Source organism: Podarcis filfolensis (assembly GCF_964270895.1).
Source record: "Podarcis filfolensis genome assembly, chromosome: 2".
Classification (NCBI taxonomy): domain Eukaryota; kingdom Metazoa; phylum Chordata; class Lepidosauria; order Squamata; family Lacertidae; genus Podarcis; species Podarcis filfolensis.
In genome coordinates this window covers 73,469,339-73,490,343 of record NC_139605.1, presented here as the reverse complement: position 1 = coordinate 73,490,343, position 21,005 = coordinate 73,469,339, and the positions used below count along the sequence as shown (strand labels likewise).

At 41.2% G+C, this 21,005-nt stretch overlaps 1 protein-coding gene and 1 long non-coding RNA gene across 9 annotated transcripts in view; both read right to left on the bottom strand.

Moving 5' to 3' along the window:
• Positions 1-21,005, bottom strand: part of NEURL1B (neuralized E3 ubiquitin protein ligase 1B) — a 188,588-nt gene that overhangs the window by 24,523 nt on the left and 143,060 nt on the right. The gene's annotated exons all lie outside the window — the stretch shown is intronic.
• LOC310753280 lies at positions 1,287-19,857 on the bottom strand. The gene is made up of 2 exons (XR_014543314.1): positions 5,694-19,857; positions 1,287-4,333 (listed from the first exon to the last, which is right to left on the bottom strand). It is a non-coding gene; the product is annotated as an uncharacterized lncRNA (long non-coding RNA).

Here is a 21,005-nt window from a genome sequence, read left to right as displayed (position 1 = left end):
ACCACTTCTCTTCCCAGCTCTCTCACTTCCACCTCACAAGCTACCCCAAACGAACAAGTAAAGTGTAGCTAGCAATAGTGATTATGACATTCCACTTTTATGCGACTATCGGCTGATATTTGTTTTAGATTACGTACTTTCACTGGCCGTCAAAGCTAGTCAGTCACAAAATGATATTGTAACGGTACATTATAACTATCAGCGATACAGTTAACACAGGAGAGTTTATAGTATACAGCTTTCTAGCCTGTGCTTCATTTTTCTTCAGCGATATGTACTACGATTCAAGTTCTCTTGGGAGGTAGCTCTTTAATTTAACTGAAGGTTTTGCTTCTCTCATCTGCAAGTTAAACAGCATTTAAACCAGAACCGCTGACAAGTATTTCCTGTACAGCTATAAGAAGGTCTTTTGCAATGAGTCAGGCCAATTTCCATCTCAGCCTCCTATGGCTTGCAGTAGCTCGCCAGAGAATTTTAAAATGGCTTTGGGAACAACATAGGATGGATGGAAGAAGGGGCTGTGCACCCTCAACTGCCATTTTGTGTAACATCCAAACCAATGGTATGGGAGCATCACATACCATTGGTTATGTTTAGGTTCTGGGGTTTTTTTTAATGAATCTTTTTAAGGTCAGGTGTTTTGCTTTGTTTTTGTTTTTGAAAAAAAGAGAGCATCAAGTGGCCTTCAGTTTGGGTCAAGAGGCCTCCATCTTTAATACCATGTTTTTAGAATCTGGTAGGTGAGAGTTAAAAGATGGATGGAGAAGGCATAGTGTCTAAGTCACGTTTAGTCTGCTACAATTCCCTCTTCCCCCCAAAATAGTATAAAAGCTACTGCCTGATAGATAGATGGAAGCCTTGGAAGCTGTTCAGATTGCTGCAATTGATCATAGTCATTTGACACCCAAGTTCCTTTGCCCTTATATTTACTTCAACAGTAAAGCTTTTTGAAATATCGTCCATGTGCAAGGAATCAGAAGTATGAAAATAAAGGAGGTAGCATTGGGTCACACCTTCAAGCCATAGCCAAAGAAAAATGTGCTGTCACCAAGCCAGGCAATTAATCTCACTACATTTAAATCTGCCTGTCAGTTTCTAGACTATACTCATTAATATGCTCTGCAAACATGTTGCAGCACTGTGGACCACTAGAATCAACTAATGGAGGCTGGTGTGACCCACAATGAATAAATTTGAAACACACAATTTTCCTGACCACCCCCAATTTTAATCTGATTTTATTCCAAGGTGGGGTTTTGGCTTGGACACTATACTATCCCTTTGACATTTAGCCTGCAAGCCTATGAAGGCTTATTTGGGAGTGAGCCCCACTGAACGTGGTGGGACTTCTGAGTAAGCACGCACAGGAGTGGGTTGCTAGTTTTCCATATGAGAAGTGTTCCAAAACAACAGATGCCCAGTTCATTAGCCACTGTTATGTTGTGCCTTTCCCAAGAGCCTGCCATAGTCTGAACTCAAAAGATCAAGGAAAAAATAGTATTCCAAAAACTGTCAATCTTCTAAAAACTGGCTCTAGTATCAGTTTTCAGTATTCCACAACAGAAGTATGTCCAAAGATATTATATTAAGTGCTTAATATGAAAGTTGTATTAGCATCTAAAAATTATGTGTCAGTGTATTGCACAACACATAATGAAAGACAGACCTCAGCTCAAATTGCTGATGCTACAATCCTGTTGCCTTACATAAACCTATCTTATCAATTTTTCCTTTCTTGCAGAATGACTAAAACTATAGGATTCCTCCCCAGTTCTCTCTTACCAGCTAGCATCATACCCAAGTTCTACATTACATTTCTATTATAAAAACTAACTAAAATTATACAGAAATATAATTCCATCTAGCCTCCATTTCCCAGAATATTAAATATATTTTTCAGAAGGCCATAGTAACACTACAACATTATAAGGTAGATGAGCAGATAGACTTGTGCTTTTGCATGTGCAAATACCAAAACAACAGTATAGTGTAATAATTAGCAGTAACATTTTATGTCACTAAGCTTGCAGGAGCACCTACGGAATATCTGGTTTTAAATTAGATGCAATTATCTTTTCTCCCCTGCCCCCACACTGCACTCATAAAAAATATTGGGTAACAACATGTTTCACTCTGTCCCATCACCCAGATGTATTGGGGTCATGGAAAGGTGTGCTAACTTGAACACTATTCACATGCTGGTTGTTTTCTACATACGCAGGAACAAGGTAAGGGGTAGAATCGTTGTCTGTGGGAGGCAGGAAATCCATCCCATCCCCTATAGGCACAAAGGGTCACCGTGTTACACCAGAAGACTAATTGCTAAATAATTACAAAAAAAGAAAAGGAAAATGAAAGGCTTTAAAACAAAGCAACTGCAGCTCAGCATGGGTGGCAGTTTTGTCTGACATTCAAAATGGCCATTGAACACCATGTCGAATAACTGAAAGAGATGGGTTTAAATTCTACTGCGGTTATGGATTCTCCAAGTAGATCTGGTGAAGTCACTGTCTCTCACCCTTAGTCTCCAACCAGTTAAATGGGTTAATATTTACCATTTATACAGAGTGCTTCGGGTACTGTGATTAACAATGACAATGTTGTGTAAATGCAACAAATTCCTGCAGGGAATTTATTAGCTTCCTGCTTGCCGTCTTCCTAATACTAACAGACCACTCCAAGCACCCTAACAAGGGTACATTTCTCAAAGTATACTGGGAAGAAGCTGCCACAGCCATAAGGCTTTCAGGGGGTTTTGTGTTAACGTGCCTCCTTTTTGAAGAGCTGGCTCCCATAAAACATCCTGAATTTTGGCTGAGGAAACCAGTGTTGACTGTAGGAGCTCCTGAAGTTTGCTCACGGCCACTTTTGCTTCTCCCCAGTCTGTTTTTCTTTCTGATGAACTGTGCTGAACTAAGTCATGATTTTGCTTAGCATGTCATCTGAACTGGAACTCATGCTTAAGGTCATGATTAGCAAGAAGAGAGCTTAATTGCAAGCTCGGGGCTCATAGGCAACACAGTAAGCGAAACCTTTGTTTAACACAGCACAGTTGTTGTTGTTTTAAAAAAAGAGGAGTAAAAGAAGCTGCACATTCCTTTTCAGGAGCCCACAGTGTTGTGAAAGCCAGGTCACTAGGTCAGTTCCTCCTTGGTGGGCAATAGCTACTTCATGAAAATTCTGCAAGGACAAAGTTAAAGACCACAAAGTAAATGAGATGTTAAGGCTGCAAATCCTATGGACCTTTACCTCTGAACATAGCGAGAATTACTTCAGAGTAAGAATGCATGGAGTTCAGGCCTAAGGCATTTTGCTGCTTGAGGTCAAGGGCAAGATGAAACGCCCTCCCCCTTCTACATATTGAAGCCAACTGGACTGACAGCTGAATCACCCTAGTAATGGGATAGCAACCTCCACAACACCTGCGTTGGGGGCTAATTTGCGGTAGGATGGGCTGTGCCAGGAGAATGCCCCCAACATCCACTGCCCAAGGCCTCACTTTGCCTAATGGCAGGGCCAGCCCTGATAGAATTGTACTACGAAATAGTGTTTATTAACCACCATTGTGCTACAGAAAAATTGGGGTGGGGAATGAGAAATCACAGGGATGTTTCAATTCATGTAAGCAAGATGGCAACCCAGTTAGCAGCAGACTTAACAAGGGCCATGCATTCGGCGCTTCTGGTCTTTTCCGAGACAGCCACAAACCTCAGAGCGAGCAAGAAACTGTGGCTTCTAGGAAGCAGCTGCTTTCAACATCCCTGCCCCCAGTATGCTGCTGGATTGCAATCTGGTGCTTCACTTTTTATTTACACACAGTTTAAACAAGGCTCTGGCATAAAGGAGAAAAATGCTTTGGAAGGAATGCATTGAGTGAGAAAGGTAAATAATGAGTGGCCTGCTCTTCAATTATTTTCTTTTTAACAGCTATCAGGACTGTATATAATTCAACTGCACTTCTCAAAGATGAAATCCATGAAATCCAGAGCAGAAAAGAGGGGGGGGAGAGTAGAACAGTGACTGTTTATAGTTAATTTGGCGAGGGGGCGGGGAGATACATAGCTTTCCTACTTGTTATGTTAGTTTATTTCTGTGCCACGTTTTGTCCCAAAGGGCTCTCACAAGAACTAACAAAGGCAATCACAAAATTCAAACAATAAAATACAGCAAAAGATTAATATCTCAACAAGACATCATATTTGTCATATCTATAGTTCAGAAGAGGATTCTTTCCCTAGAAAATGTCCATGGGTCATAGGATTTCAGGCAGAGATCAAATGGAGTTTAGCAAATGCAATTCAGTATACAATTCAGCTGGGCCTCTCTGCAAAAGCTAAGAAGAAGAAATAAGTATTGTTATTTAGGCCAAATCAGTATGTCCATTTATGGCGTGAAGAATTAAGAAATTGTACCATATGGTTACACATGTTGCAAGAAACAGAAAAAGAGGATGCATTGAGAACAAGAACATAAAGTCTTGTTGCACCTTGAAGGCTAACAAATTGTATTGTGCCATAAGCTTTCATGGACTAGAGCCCACTTCACCAGATGCTTCAGATGAAAGCTTATGCCATAATAAGCTTTGTCAGTACCACAAGAATTTTGCTGCAACAGACTTGTAACACAGCTATCCTTGCCCTGTCAAATGGACCAAAAGTGCTCCTTCTCCAGGCTGTCTTGCATCTCACCATATGGCAAATTATAATGTGCATATATTATTCAAGAATGGAATAGTGGTGTCTTTGTAGCCATACAAACCAGAACTACTGAAATGCAATTTGGAAAGCTGGATCTAGGACAAGGATTAAATGTGTGCAACCTCGGCTCTGCCAAGTATATGAAGCAAAACACACACAAAACTACAGCTCCTCCTCCCCAACAACAAAGTCTTGTGACACTTCAAAGGCAAATAAATACAAGTGGGCTCTAGTTCACAAAAGCTTATAACTCGAATTCACCCATAATTTCTCTTACTATACTGAGACTCTTTGGGATTCATTGCAACAGAGTGATACAGCTTCTCCTGTTGAATTCATTGCTCTTGAATTTGCTAGTAGCATACATGGGAATAGTTCAAAATGTGGAATAATCTTAAGCAATTCTTCTTAATTCTTAAGCCCTGCACAAAAGGGATTTCCCTTCTCTCCTCCCCTGCACCCCCCAAAATTAGCTGGGGGTGGGTCAGGATAACCCCCTGCAGTACAGCACACAGGAGGAGGGGGGGTCATTCCATCCAGCAAGCTGAAATATTTGTGTTGTTGGAATGTTTGGCATAATGCAAAGTGGAATTCCTCCCACTATAAATAGATTTGTTGGGTGCAATAGTTCTTTTGCAGCAAAATCCTATACGTATTTGTTTGGACCTAAGTCCCACTGTGTTGAATGGAGCTTTCTTTCACGTAAGGGTGCAAAAGGATTGCAGTTTTAGAATCCTTTATCTTGCATCTAAATAAGCTCAGCTTTTCAGTCTTCAGGGCATGATGCAAAAGTAACTCCTTTTCAGACCTCTATTTGTACAAAATGGAAAAAGATTTCTGGAGGATAAAGCTATCGGTGGCTACTGATCATGATCACTATACCACAGTATGCATGCTAAGAGGAAGGCACGTTTGGCAAACCCTCACCATGATCAACTCCCACCCAGAAACCTATGTCCACACGTGGATCCAGAACTGGCTTCCACAGTCACTTACAGACTCACTGTTAAGACCGTGTTCATGGAAGACAATCTTACTCTGCTGCAAGTGATCACCAAAGAAGAAGAGAAGCTGAATACCAGCAGCTGGGGGGCAAACAGCAGGACAGGGCTACTGTGCTCAAGTCCCATTTTGGGCTTCCCAGAGGCATCTGACTGACTGGCTACTGTGGGAACTCAAATCCAGCAGGGGTTTTTTTGTGTTCTTATAGGAGACGGGGGGGGGGGGGGAAATACTTCACTTTAATCGAACTCAAAATTAACTAACGTTATTCCAGAGTGCAGGGACAGACAGCCGTCCTTTTGACGTAAAAACAATCATCCTTTGTCACCAGAAAAAGCAAGCAAACAAAAAAATACAAAAGCTGCTGAAGTTTCAAGCACAAGTTGCGCCTTTGCTAAAAGAAAGCAATTCGCTGAAATGGCTCTCTTACAAAACTCCTATTAGGAATGCCTACTTTGCCAAAGGGAAAAAAGGTGGCTCGTCTTACACTAGAACCCTGGCCTCATTAAAGCTTAATTGAAAGGAGCAGCAGGGGGAAGAGGGCAGACTAGAGTTCTGTGGGTGGATGCAAGCAGTACCTATTCCTCCCCCCCCCCCTTGAAGGACATTTAGAGGTTGTGTAAATACACCCCCATTGTGTCACAAATGTCACCTGGACAAGCCCCATTGAAAGGGCAAGAATCAGACTTAGCTTATCTCATTCAGATTCAGCTTTCGGTGGTCAGTGGGCAAGAAATGTGAGCACAGCTCTACACCCCATCTTTGCCTCTGCTGGTTACCACTGATCCGCTTATGTGTCACAGTGTCTTGCTTCTTAAAAACAAAAACAAAAAACCCTTGTCTATCATTTCAGTATCCCCAACGGAACGGTAAAATCTTTGACGTATTTCTGCTACATATGAAATATTATAGAGGTTGAAGATTCATAAGCTCTGAACCTGAAGCCCATGGTTAAAATCTCAGTTCAACTATGAAGTTCTTGTGTGAAATTAGCATGCTGCCATATTTCCTCTTCACTGATTAATAATCTTTCTGGGAAACATTATATGACTTCCACTCAAATGTTATTTTTAATGACAAATGAAGTTTAAAAATCTAAGCAATTTAAATGATGCTCAATGAGTTCTAATTTTCATTTCTTGGCTGGCTGCAAACATTTTCCTGTCATGTTCCTATTAAATATTGCCAATACCTACTGATTTATAGCCTGGATTGGATCCTGAGAAGCACAGCCAGAAGGAGGTTGGCATAAGATGGGGATTTTCCATCAATTCCTCCTGCTGAAAAGCCTCTTTTGAGGATTTAAGGGTCTTCCTGAATGGAGTGGTCTGTGGCGTGTGAGGTGGTAATGGAAATGGGGAGACAATTAAAAATCAGGTGGAGGAACCTTCTATGAGCAGTTTTGCAGGGGCCTGCAGAAGATAGGAGGGATGGTTAAGTCATCTTCTGCCAACCCTCTTCCATCAGAGCTACTCAGGATGTAAACCTCTGTTTCTTAGTCCCACTGAGTTAACAGGACTTATTTCCAAGTGAACATGGCCAAACTACTGACGCCACAATGGGAGAAAAAGCCAGCAGATGTAAAGACCTTTGGGTCAATTTGGCCCAACCTCATATAGTGTCATTTAGGTATGGCAACCCCGTCACTTTTGCTTGCGTCAGACTGTGGCATGCTGGAAGTCTGATTAACTTTAGGGGGGATTGTTCATGTTTCTACAGCTGGTCTGCATACCTAACTAGAACCATGCCATGTTTTGTTCTAGCTCCACATTCATGAACAGGCAAGTGCAAGGCTAACAGTCAAAAGACAGAGCACCACACATGGGCTGGTTGTTTTAGATTTTAGTCAGTTTTAGTACACTTAATACAATAAGACTGTTTCTGAAACATATTCATGCATTAATGAGTCTAAAGATAAGTGCCCAAAGGAAAGGCGTTTCTTGAGAAAACTGCCAATTTTGAGATGAAGGTTATTAGGCAATAACACACAGCTGTTGCACCTCTGGGACGTGAGAGTTCAGCTGTTCCCTCTTAGAATTAATAAAACAAACCATGAACTACTGACAAACATTTATACTGTTCAGACAAAATGCATCAGGGCCTCTAAAGGAAAATGAAGTGCCTCTGCTGATCTCAGTAAGGGAAGAGTCACAGCGCAACAGAACCAGAGGTAACCATTTAGAGGAGCTTGGGAATGTGATTGTTTGTGTCTAACTTTTAGGTACAGAAACCCCGATCTCTGCTTCTACTTCTGCAAACCTCTGAGACCTGTACGTATTATGCAGATTGCTATATATTTTCTTCTCTTAGAAAATATACTCTGCTAGCCAAGCTGTACCCCTTGAACACTAAAAGGTTTGTTTAATTCCTTCCCTGGGAGTGGAATTTTCCAATGTATTACCTACCGAGTATGGTATTGCTATGCTGCTACCAGGACACAGTGGTGGATATTTATTTTAATTGTCCCACTCATTTTAAAATGCCAGTGTAGACTATGGGGAAAGGTCATGGCTCAGTGGTAGAGCAGAAGGTCTCAGGTTCAATCTTCCTGTCTCAAGGGAGAGAGACAGTCAGTGCAGAGAGGGAGTGTAACGTAAGAGTCCTAGCAGTTTACCTTAAAGGGCTGGATAAAATGTCATGAATGATCAATAGGAGATGTTGTTCCTTCTTGAGGTCAGTAACCCTGGTTCTGGTTTCTCAGTGTGACGCTGACAAACCAAGGCATTGATTTTGAAGCTTGTTCTGTATAGCACTTACAAATCACCCTATCTTCAACCAGCAGTGGAGGCCATTGCCATCATCTTCAACAAGGCTTTTATTTACACACCTAATGTATTTATGCCTTTGACATCAGTGGGATCAAGCTGTTTAAATGCACCCACACAGGCTTTTCAGCATTGCTTATGTCACATCCTGTGCATTCAGAGCACTTTCCCTGGCAATCCCACTGATGTTACTAAGCCTCTTTCTGAGAACTGGCCTTGAGGACTGTGCCTGTATTAGTTTTAGAGGCATGCTTCATCAGATTCATTCATTTATAAGATTTCTTGCCACCATAGGTTCCCAGGGCGGGTAGCTGCATGGGAGGGAGAGCTGGGGCAAATAAAGAGGGCTGGGTAAGGATGTCAGAAACTCAAATCTTTGCTTGCTCTTCTATGAAGCTCACTGGGTGTGTGGCTTTGGCAAAATTACTCTCACGCCCAAGGATGTTTTCAAACTAGAGTGCTTCTTTGACTTTGCTGGAAGAAAGGCAGGACACAAATACAACAAATACAAGTTAATCCTGTCAGAAGTCTCCCTGTCATTGAAAGGACAAAGGGCCAAGCTAGAGACACATTAAAACTTACCCATACAGAGAGCACGGGAAGATTGAATCAGGTGTTCAAGATTGCCGGTTCCCATTGTGCGTCTGTAATGTTTGGAACCACTAATCCTATGAGTCCCCCCAATATGTGGAGAGCTCTCACGCCAACACTGTCTATTCCTAGGGGTTGCTGGTGTGGTAAAACACTCCACACAATTAAGGAAAGTCACATAATGAGTTGCTCCAGTCACAAAAAGGCTATTTCTGGTACCCTCAAACATGCAGTAGGCATAATGTCTACAGTAGTCCTCAAGAAACTGGAGGAGATGGAACTATTGTATGGAATTTTTCTTCTCCACCAGCCTTTTTTTCCTCTCAGCACTGCACAAGTTCTTCTAAACGATGTACAAAATTATTATTCCTCTGTAGCCAACAGAGTGCATCTGTTCATAAACAGCATACTATGTAGTCTAAATTAGCACAGCCAATATATAAACTGCTTTTATTTGCTTAATTTCAGTTCTTTTTAATCATCTATTCATCTTGCGACTCAAAACACCACATCAAACTATTAAAACATAAGCAGAGTGATTTGCCATTTAATATAAATAAATGTTAGCTATATGGGGAACTTTATGGAGAAACAAGACTTCTACATTACTAATAGTTTAAGAGCTTAAATTACTTACTGTAAGCTGGTCTATGTACAGAAAATTATTCAAATTCAGAACAAAATGCTTCACATTTAGGAAACAAACCAAAGCTAATTTTTTTGCCACATTCAACCCACGTGCTAACTTGCTTCTCAGAAGCCTATTAGGCAGATGAGCAGAGTCTAATGAGTCCTGACAGTCATGCAGAAAATGGCACCTTTGAAAAACACACATACACAAACTGTATAACAAGACTTGTTGGTAAGCACCACACACACAACAAACAAAACACCTCAAATGCTCAGTAACTGCAGAAATAAAGTTTAAAGAGCAGACAACAAAAATGAATCACACACCACAGTACAACAGTACAAGAAGATCAGGAATGAAGGGGGTTTCAGTCTTTAATATATCAAGAATTAAGCTCGGGGAACAATTCGAGAAAAAGAGTCTGAGATGCATATCACTAGCAACTGAGAGTTTGAAAGAACATTAAGTTATGTAGCTGATTTGTATTAAGAAAAACATATATTCAGAAACTTGAAAGGCTTCCACAAACCATTTCTAACCACACACAGAAGCAGGAAGTAAAGGTTTGAAAAGGTTTTTTGGGTTTTTTCAACCCACCTCTCTTAAGTATGTAAAAAAAGGAAGGATGTAAACGTGGCTATATCTGTGTGTCCGAATGTTTACCACACTAAGGAAATCTTTCTGCTGTAAAAGGAACTACAGTATCCCTGTGTCACACCAAGAGCCATTTCCACTCTTTCTTTAAAAGTTTCACTTCTGGTTTACTTTGTCTGGCTTTAGTTTCTATAGAGGATTCTGGTTGCAAGTTCCCAGTGACAAAGAACAGTTTTCATACCAGGGATCATTAGGAAAGGAACTGAAAACAAAACTACTCTTCATACAAATCTATGGTCTAATCCCACTTGGTTTATTGTGCTTTTAGCTTATTCTGGTTGCTGCACCTCAAAGAAGACATTGCAGAACTGGAAAAGGACAACCAAAATTATCAGGGGACTGGAAAAACTTTCCTATGAGGAAATGTTGTAACTGAAGGGGATTAGTTTAGAGCAGCAATGGGGAACCTCCAGCCCACAGCCTTAATTCATCCTTCCAGGGGTCCTAATTCCCTACGCCCATCTTCCCTGTATGAAACGTCAGGTAGGATGTGTGCAGGCAAGAGAAAATAAGTAACCTGACATCACAAGGACATCAGGTGGGTGGCTACTTCAATTTTAGAAAAAGAATAGAGGTTACAATCCTTAAGCCGTTTACCTGAGGGTAAGCTTCAATGAAAACCAGTGCTGGATTACCAAAAAGGCAGAGTAGGCCTTTCTAGAGGCACTGCCACAACGGATCAAAATAATATTGATTTGATCTTGAAAGAAAATTACAATCAAACTTTCTTAGTTCAATGTTATCCAACTAGAGCACACATATGAGAAACCTCCAGATACAAACCTTCTGTGTGTGTCGCGAGTTCCCGCCATCTCCAGATCCTAGTAGAATATTCGCAAGTAGCGAAGTAGAAGCTTTGAGATAATTTGCAATGCGCCCCCCCCCCGAGATTTGAACTGCCTAGGGTCGGTCCTCCACAGGGTTTAATCCAGCACTCATGAAAACAACAGGACTTACTTCTGAACAAACATTTGCAGGATTGCACTGTTAAGAACTGCTGCTCTGTCCTCAAGCCAAGCAGAGTGAGAGCATCAGCCACCTTATCCTCTCATCTAATACCTATCTTTATGACTGGCTACACCACACCATCATTAGCCGAAGGTGGAGGAGTTCAGAGTTCACAAAACCATCACCTGCCCATCAGGAAATAACATCTCTGTCATCACTTAAAAGGGAGTGAAAACTTTCATTTGGAAAATTATGGCCTGAGTTATCTGTACACAAAAACCTAATCAAAGTGTCCTTGAAGGATCAAAAGCTCCGATAAGCATTTACAAGGACAGATGATACATCGAGCAGAAGATAAGTGGGAGATCCTGGCAGGCTCTGCAAGAGGCACAGGAAAACATAAGGAACAGAATATACTTCAGAGGCTAAGAAATGTTCTAGTAACATACTTCACTTACGTCATCCCCCAAATGCTGCTAATATCCTCAGCAAAAAAATCTCTTATTAAGGAATGCACAGCTTACAGTCAAATGTATACAGGGCTTAAAATACCAGAGCTAAGGAACAATTGGTCCCACTGGCTCCACACCACCGGGAGGACTTAGTTGTGTGCCTACAGCAGGGAGGGAGTGTAAGGATAGAATGTTCCCCAGTGTATTGACCACTACTACTGAATGCAGGTCTCAAAGGCTCCTTTGCCTTCCATAAAACTGATCTGTCTTCTCTTTCACCTTCTCTGCAGCATGAGTGTGTGAACATTCATGTGCTCTTCTCAGTGGAAGAACGGGTATTTTTCATAAAAACAACAACAACTGCTGCACTCTGCAGGAGAGTCCTCCTGCAGATACCATCCTATCAGTAGTTGCATTGTGTTGGATAGGAGAACTGGGCTTGTGGTGGCACCTGCCCCTTAGAACTCCTTCCCATTACACATCAGACAGGTGCTGTTGCTATTGTGCTTCTGGGGTTTTCAACAAGCCTTTTACATGGAGATCTTTCTCCCAGGTTAAATCTGTAGTGGGTTTGAAAATGGTTTTACAGATTAAATTGTTTTATGCATGGAATGGTTTTTAATTGTTTTTACATATGAGTTTGTTTTTTGCATATGGAATTGTTTTAAATTGCTTCATTCCTGATGTTCTTGCTGGGAAATCACTTTTAGATATTTTACAGGCATCAAATAAATAGACAAAAGTGAGCTAGAGGGATTAATGGCCTCTGACTCAATACAGGGGACGCTTCATAGGTTAAATTCACCTTCCTTAGAAAATATATACTTTCCCCACACTCAGCTGCCCCAAATATAAGACAGTATACAAGCAATAGCTTTGGTGCCTGTTGCTTTGCACTGTATAAGCATGCACCTAAGCAAGCATGTGAAATAGGAATCTCAAACAAGAGGCATACAAAAATCCTGTGACTACCTCCTAGCTCCAGTTCCAGAAGGCATAGGCTGATCCCATAATTCATGAGCCAGTGATGGGGGCTGGGAGGAGGAGAGATTGTGCAAGGAACCCAATGGAGAGCATAGTAATTTGGTACATGCTTTATTCAAAGGACAAAATCTTTAAAAGTGAGCTCTTGATTAGCTTTTTTTAAAAAAATAATAATGCAGAGATGCTTATACTATTCCTTATTGAGCCAGAACACCCAGAATCTACATCTATGCACAGGTATGCTGAGGAAATTACATTTTTCTAGAGGTTTTGTACATTAGTTGAAACCTCCCCTCATTACCACCACTACAAGTCTTGTCACATTGTGCAATAACACAAAATACCAGAAGTGCAACGCAGTGTGAGGACAATTATCCTCAATTATGATAGTTCTACAGAGAGAGATCTTCTCAGAAGTTCATGAAAATTAATATGCACTTGTTTACTTAAAAATTGCCTACTTTGCAGCTGTCATTCTTTGTTCGTATGGCCAACTGAACAAAGACATAAATCACTCTCAGAACCCTTAAAAAGTTACTTCCAAAGTTGGATCAGAAGGATGAATCAGTGTAAGGGAAGGGAAGATAATATGAAAAAGTGCCCGGGGTATAGATGTCCACATGTGTTGAATCAAGACATTTCCAAGTCAAGAGGCGGAAGACCCAATGAGTCACAACTCAATAGGGGGGTTACCTTAGTTAAACAGTTTGGGCCTACTGAACTAATGAGGCCTTCTCTTGAACAGAGGTAAACACCACAACAAACACTGACCAAACAACTGCACAGCTTCCCCCCGTTCAGATGACAAGGGAAAACAGAGCTGGGTGTCATCTGCATAATGGTGAAACTTCACTCCAAACCCCTTAACAAATGTTCTCAACAGTTCCTCAGAGAAGAAAGTTAGACTAGAAATCTAATAACTAAAGAATAAGAGTTTAATCAGCATGGGGGGACAGGCAGCACAACTAACATGGGGCTAAGCTAAAGTCGCCCATGACTATTTTCTGGTACCAGTCCTGCAGGTAGAAATGGAACAACTATAACAGTGTGCTCCCTACTCCCAACCCACTGAGATGGTTCAGGAGGATGTTATAATTGATGGTATCAAAAGCTGCCAAGAACTCAAGGAGAATTAAGCAAGCTCAAACTCTCTTTGTCCTCCCTGATACAGGCCACCAAAGTCATTTCAATGCCAAAATCTGGCCTGGAGCCAGACTGAAATGGATCTAGATAATCGGCTTCCTCCAAAGACTCCTGACGCTGCACAGACACCACTCTCTTGATAATAACCATTCCCCAAAAGGAAATGTTTGCAACTGGCAGTAGTTGTCACTTGCTTCTGGATCCAGGGAAGGTGTCTTGAAAAGGGGACACACCACCACTTCCTTTAAAGGCAAATTACAGTTGTCTCTCACAAAAATGGCATTTACAGCTCTTGAGCCTAACCCAGGCAACCCCCAACCCCAACCCTTATATGACAGGAAGGTCAGGATTGCATGTGGTAGGCCAAAAAAATTCAAACACCTTGTCCACAGTTATCTAGCTTTAGCTACTGAAATTGATCCCAAACAACCAGACTTGACATCTCCAGCTAATCCACAATATCTGTGGCATTAAGCTCCAGCAGAACGTGAGGGACTTTTCAAGGTGCCTTGCAAATTAGTCACAGCAGGCTTTTGTGCATTCTAGGCTACTCCCCTTAGGGGAAGATCCCACATTCCCACAAGCCCACAAAGCTGTGCTAGAAAGCTACTCAAGTAATAGTTAAGAAAACTGTCTTCACTGCCCCACAGGTGGCATGATTATGTGTTCAGCTGTTTTCACTGTAATACTTGTGCCACCTGTACTCCAGCAGTCACTTGGCTTACTCCATCACTCAGAGCTTTCCTGAGGACCACAGAGCCATCCAGGATCCACAATGCTGGAGAGAGCACTCGTGAACAACTGTGCCACTGGCCCTTTTCATCTCACTATTCCACAGTGACACCAGGGCTTTGATAGGGGAGCCAGCCATGCTAACTGCCCAATTTCCCAAAGCGTTCAGGAATCTTCCTAATTAAAACAAAACAAAAACCTTCCACGAGAGGATGAACCTAACTGGTCCTCCACCCCTGCAGGAAGCAATGAGCACCAAGCACCACAAACGTTAAACCTCACCAGGTAATGATCAGTCCATGATAACAAGGTAATTAAACACCACCAAACCATCAACCAGCCACCTGCTAGAAAAGACCAGCTTAAGCGTATGTCCTTCCTCATGGATTATTTGGCCAGTGATATGTCAGCAACCCCATGATTGCATTAGCAGCCAAAAAGTCCCAAGCCAGCTCAGCCAATGGGAATGGGATTCTCTCAGAGTAGATGCTGAAAATCGTTCAATACAACTGCCCTAGTTTTTCCCAAAACCGCCTCAGCCATTCAAACTGCTGGACAGTAGGTTAAAGGTTATTCCATCTCTGGGGCAGCAAACACAGACACACACACACACACACACACATTCTAGTCTTATACCCACACACAATTTAGCTCCTGCTTTCCTCTCACACCAAAGCCAAACAATAAAGGAGTCCTCATGAGCAACTCCCCAGTTGCTAGGTTCATCAGTGGGGCTATAGGGTAGAAGGGTTTACAGGTAAGGTTGAGGAGCAGGGGCAGTCTCAGGAATGGTCCTCAAGAAGCTTAGTAAGGCTTTATACAGAAATTTATTGGCTGAGATGTGATATGTGGTATTGGCAAAGACAACAAGTGAGAACACGGTTGCGATTGTGGCTGGCAAAGCTGCTCTGCAGCCTTTCACTTTATAGCAAAACGAGAATGGGATACTGTGAGACATGTGTTCTACAAGTGTGATGTCCCTTCCCCAACCCATTTGTTTGTTTCTGTATGCCAGCAAGGGTGAAATAGTAACTCCTTAAAAGTTTGCACAGGAAAACTTAAAATAGGTTCCCCTTGTCCATGCCAACTACTGAACTGTGTATTTATCTTAGTGTTCCCCATTCTCCACTACACCACTTCACCAAGTTCAAGCCTCTCTGTCCTTACTAATATGGAGCCAACTTTTTGAAGTGCGGTAGTGCCCCTTTTATTGAAAGATCAAGGGTAACTTTCTGTTCGTCCCCTGTAAATTGAGTAATTGATTAAGATTAGAGTCAGGGCCTTGCGTACAAAACAGACATAAATCACATAAACTTTAAAAAATGGCCTTGTAACCACACTGTTTAAATATCAGGCAAGGAAGATAAACATGGGTAGAATTACTTCATTGTGCCCTTCTTTCCAGTTTAAAACCTTGGGTATTTTTTCATTAATCTTGGCTTGCCAAACTCACATTCAACAGGTACTCAGAGGCAGAAGTAAAGCAATTTATATTTTCCAAAAAGCTGAGACACAATGGAAATTATTCTGCCTGGAGATTATAGTAGGATTATGTCCACTGTTACAGCATCTGCATTTCTTGAGAGTAATTCACTTCTTTGGGCCTATGCTATCGTCTTAGATTTTGTGACGAAAGCAATTGTGATCTCATTAGCATTACACATTGCTTTGAAATTAGGCCTTCGTTTTCAGGTTAAGAATAAAATGAGAAATGGGAGAATATAAGGTTTTTGTGTGGTTCCTTTTGTGACAAATACCAACATAAGAGTCCTTGAAGACCACCTTAAGGGCTGGCAAATGGATTGTGGCACGAGGCTTCATGAGATGCAACAAGTGGACAATGAACAGCTTGTGAGTGGAAGCCTGCCTTCTTGCAGAACATTCCCCGACAGAGATTGCAACACTGCAGCAAGAGGACAACTGCTCAGCAGACTGGCGCTTGCAGAAATAAAATAAAACCACAACTACGTAATCCTGGCAGAAAGAAGCAGAACAAAAGCAGTAAATAGATAAATCCAATTATGAAACTAAAGAAGCTGATGCTTTAGACAACACTAAAATGGAAGCTTTCTGAATGACCTTTCTACAGTAAGGTATAGTTTTATCCAGTATATGAACCTGATCTCACACAATCCTGCAATAAAAGCTTCCTGCAACTGTAATCTGCTAAATTATCATGGTATTGGGGTGGGGATTTCTCCTGGGTGGCTGTAACCTATATTCAAGCAGTCTAGGAAAATGGTCTTGACATAATCAGATTGCATTTAGGAGTCCCCAAAAGAGGAGGAGGAAGTAATCCACTCATTCAGAGAACGAATAGGAAGCAAAAGACTATGGGGGGGGGGGGGGGTGAGCTGTAAGGATAGATTGAAATTTGACATTGAGTTACATGCCTCTTTCAGGGAAACCACATACGAAAGGAGACTGGGCTCCTTCAGTCTTTCATGATTGTAAAACAGACTACAGCAGGTGAGACTTGCTGAGAAAACAGATCCTGATAAAACTGCCTCTTTTACACAGCCATGAAAGGTCATAGGTCACTGCCCTCCTCTGCATCTGGTTCACCCCAAAGATGTGTGTCCCCTCAAGGTAAAGATTCCCTGAAAATTAAGGAAGGCATTTGGGGGTGAGGGAAACTGGCAGTGGCAAAATACAGTAAAAATATAAAGGCTGCAAACTCACAAGTGTTCCATGAATAGTGCCCCCTCTCCTTTTTGCCCTGTCCTATTGGATAATAAATAATAATGAATATTGGGGCAGCTTTTTTTTCATCATGACTCACACCCATCACATACCTTGCCACCTTGTGCTCCCAATCATACCAGCCTCTTATTCTAATTATGAATCTGGACTCAGGCAACTAAAACACCAAACAGAGACACAATGGGAAGTATGGAGCGGAGAGCCCCTCGCCTTTATGGCAATGATGCAACAGGCCCTGCTGACACAGAACTAGTTTAATTCATGAGTGCTGCCAAATAGCAAAATGTTCATTTCCATCTTTGATTGGAAACTTTGATTGGAACTGATTTGCAGGCAGATTTTTAGAATACGAACAGGGATGTTATATAATCTTCCAAATGAATCATCATCACCAGTCACATTAGGGTTTACATTTTCAAACAAAAAAAAATTGCAGAGGCCTAACATTATCTAAGTATTTGAGGACTCTTGATATCAACATTACAATGTTAATTTCAGAAAACATTTTTAAATGTATGAATAATCAATGGGCTAGAATAATTTGCATGCTGCGAGAACTTGGGTGTAAAAAGGGAACATCCAACCAGTGAGCAAGGCTGTGTACACACTCCTGTTTACTCTGCATCCAGCGCACTGCCATGGGTGGTTATTTATTGTGTTGTTTCTTAAGAAACATTGCATTTTGCTCCAAACCAGCTTCAATCCAAATTGAGAAGCTATGTTTTTAGCTGGTAATAGGCACACAAGCTACAAAACAGACTGAAGACTAAACAACTACGTACATTAGAAAGAAAACCATGTATTCAAGGTATTAGCCAACTCATGGCATCTTCTCACACATTTTGTAATCAGGTACCCTTACCATATTAAAAAAAAACCCCACACATGCTACATTCCAGAAGAAAACTGAGGTGGATTCACATGTGTGTAATTTATTGGTGTTCTTTTCAAAATGCAGTGACACGTTCAGTTCCAAACATTTCCCCATAAAGCTGTACGGTTGATTCAGTCTGACGTCTTGAGTCCCCACCACTGCCCCCTCCATTTTCCTGATTGAAGTTAACCACTTTATCCAAACAAATTAAAGGAATTGTGTATGCTCCTGTCTCCAATAGTTTGCAGCACTCTTCCCTGATTTATACCAGTACGTATCTTATACCATAAAACAAATCTCGAAGTCCAAACATTAGCTGAGAGGTCAACTAGTACATTTTGCAGTTTGTGCTTGGGACAGCTGCTCAGATTATACCTGCATGCCTTCCCTTTATTCTCTAGAGCTGTTCAGTACCACCTATCCCACTGACTTTCAAGCTATCCAAGACAGGGCACCTCAAGTACATACGCTTTGCCTATATATTATGGGCCTCCTTTTTGAATGAGGTTCAGTATAGGGGATTATTCAACAAATGTTTCTCTAACCCACCCCATGCAAACTGGCAAGTATTTCAGCTCCTTCTGGAAATCCAGAACACTCTCTCTCAGGCTACCTAATAAGGAGATGAGAGGAACAATTAGTCTGAATGAACAAGTCAGAAAATGAGTGCTATCTACTGTCAACCATAGATGATGCCACAAAGGACGATGGATGAGGGATGAGGAGGATAGCAGATTGGTAGATGGTGTGTGAACTTGCGCCACAAAGAACAGATGGCTAATAAATTATGAGCAATATTGAGCAATAACTAAAGATAATATTGGCCATGAAATCAGAAGAGACATATTCTGTGGATTATCCTCAAGATGATTCGGTATGGTCTTGTTTAGTTTTAGGTGGATTGCAGGAAATAGTTGGGAATTCTTTGAAACATTCAATAAATAAAAGAGAAGAAATCTTAAGTACTGAAGTTGTGTTTTGATGCCCAACGTTATGTTATGCACATGACCTAATATAGCTGCTTTGAAGTCTAATCACGGAAAGAAGTGTCTGGATTCTTTTGTTGCAATAGCAATCCCCAAGGAACATTTAACACACACACAACATCTTTAGGATGATATCCTGTTGTCTGGTTATGAAACACAATATAAGTACCATATTTAAGTGGCAAAGCAGAGAAGGTGATAATTAAACGTGCACTAAGATAGCTCATTGAGGGGGACCAAAAAGCTTTAAGGAAGAGAAGGTGAAATGAATGTCAAAGGGGAATCTCAGAGCATAGTGAGACAAGATCCACCTGTCAATGAAGAGCAAGCAATCAGCTAATTTAGATAAGGGGAAATTAGCTCCAAACCATAAAGGGGTATCATTATCTACAAAGCCACTGAAACACCACAAAATGATAGGCTGGCATGTTGCTTATAATCCAGCAACGTCAATTCTGACTCTCAGCCAGCTTTTTAAGTCAAAACAAGTCTTACCCATTCATTGCAATGTTGCACACCAAGTTTATCAGCTGTAGGAAGTACAATGCTGTAAATGATAAGTCATTACAGTGAAATGGCTGAGCCCAAACATATAGCAGACTTCCTTACAATGCAAGCTTAAACCCATTTTTATTATAATTTAACTATGGCAGCATATTTTATCTATTCCCAGGTGAAAAAGCTATTAAGATGCATTAATATGGTCATCCCACAATGGTTTTTCACCACTCTCCCCCCCCCACTCCACTAGGGAAAACATCCTAGCCCCATGGGTTTTCCAAAAGGATGGAATGGGAATCATACAGCAGTGAGCTGAATCAGCTGTCATATTAAACTAATGTATAGTTTATTGTGATAGGAACAAATGGATAAAGCTTTGGGCTCATGTACTCCGCCCCACTTCTCCTCCAGCTCAGCCATGAGAAGGCGATTAGAAGTTTTTGTTTTAATCTGTTATTACCTGCCCTTTGTTGTTTCATTCAGACCCAACAAACTATCCCTAATATTAACAATGGTTTGCTTAAAATCAGTCAACTTCAAGCATTGGGCTTTGAAGCTGAACAAACCATAATTAAGACCAACAATGAACTCTCATGTTCAGAAACAATGCTAAACTGTGGTTAACCAAAACCACAGGGGGTTTTTTTATCTCCTTCTCACAGCCATGCCAGAGGAGGAGAGGGAGCATGTGAGCCTAATGCTCCCTGTGGCTCACATCCATCACAATAAATCATGGCCTACTGGGATATCTGAGCTGGTTCAATGTAGGCACCAACCAAGCCAACCTCTCTGCAGGGGGAATGCTAAAGTTATGGCATCACAACCATCTCTTGGGTTGCCACCCACTTTGCTTCACATGGCGAGATATTTGGAAGAGAGCTTCTGCAGATGATCTCTGTGGAATGACAGGTCAATATAAAGCAGGAACAAAAATAGATGATTAAGGAATGGCAGTAGCTTCTTTGGAGATCAAAAGTAAGTATAATCTAATATAGAGTTTGGGTGAGTTATCCTAGCCAAGTCCCAATTTGTTAGTGTGCTATGTAAGGACTGTGGCTCAAGAAATGCATAATACGAGAAGTTTCTTTGGCAAGTGGAAAAGGATTATACCTGCAAGCTTTTAAATAAAAGCAATTTTTACCACTACAGAGGGTTAAAAAAAATGTTTAAGTAGCACATTAACTCTTGCATTCAAACCTTTCATAGTGATTTCTCAATACATGTATAAAAATGGTATTTCATTAGCCCTGCTGTATTACTCATTCCAGTACTGTGGCAATGTCCTTAACATGTTCAATGTTTGAACAATGTATCTTTGCTGTGTTAACTATCAAAATGCTAG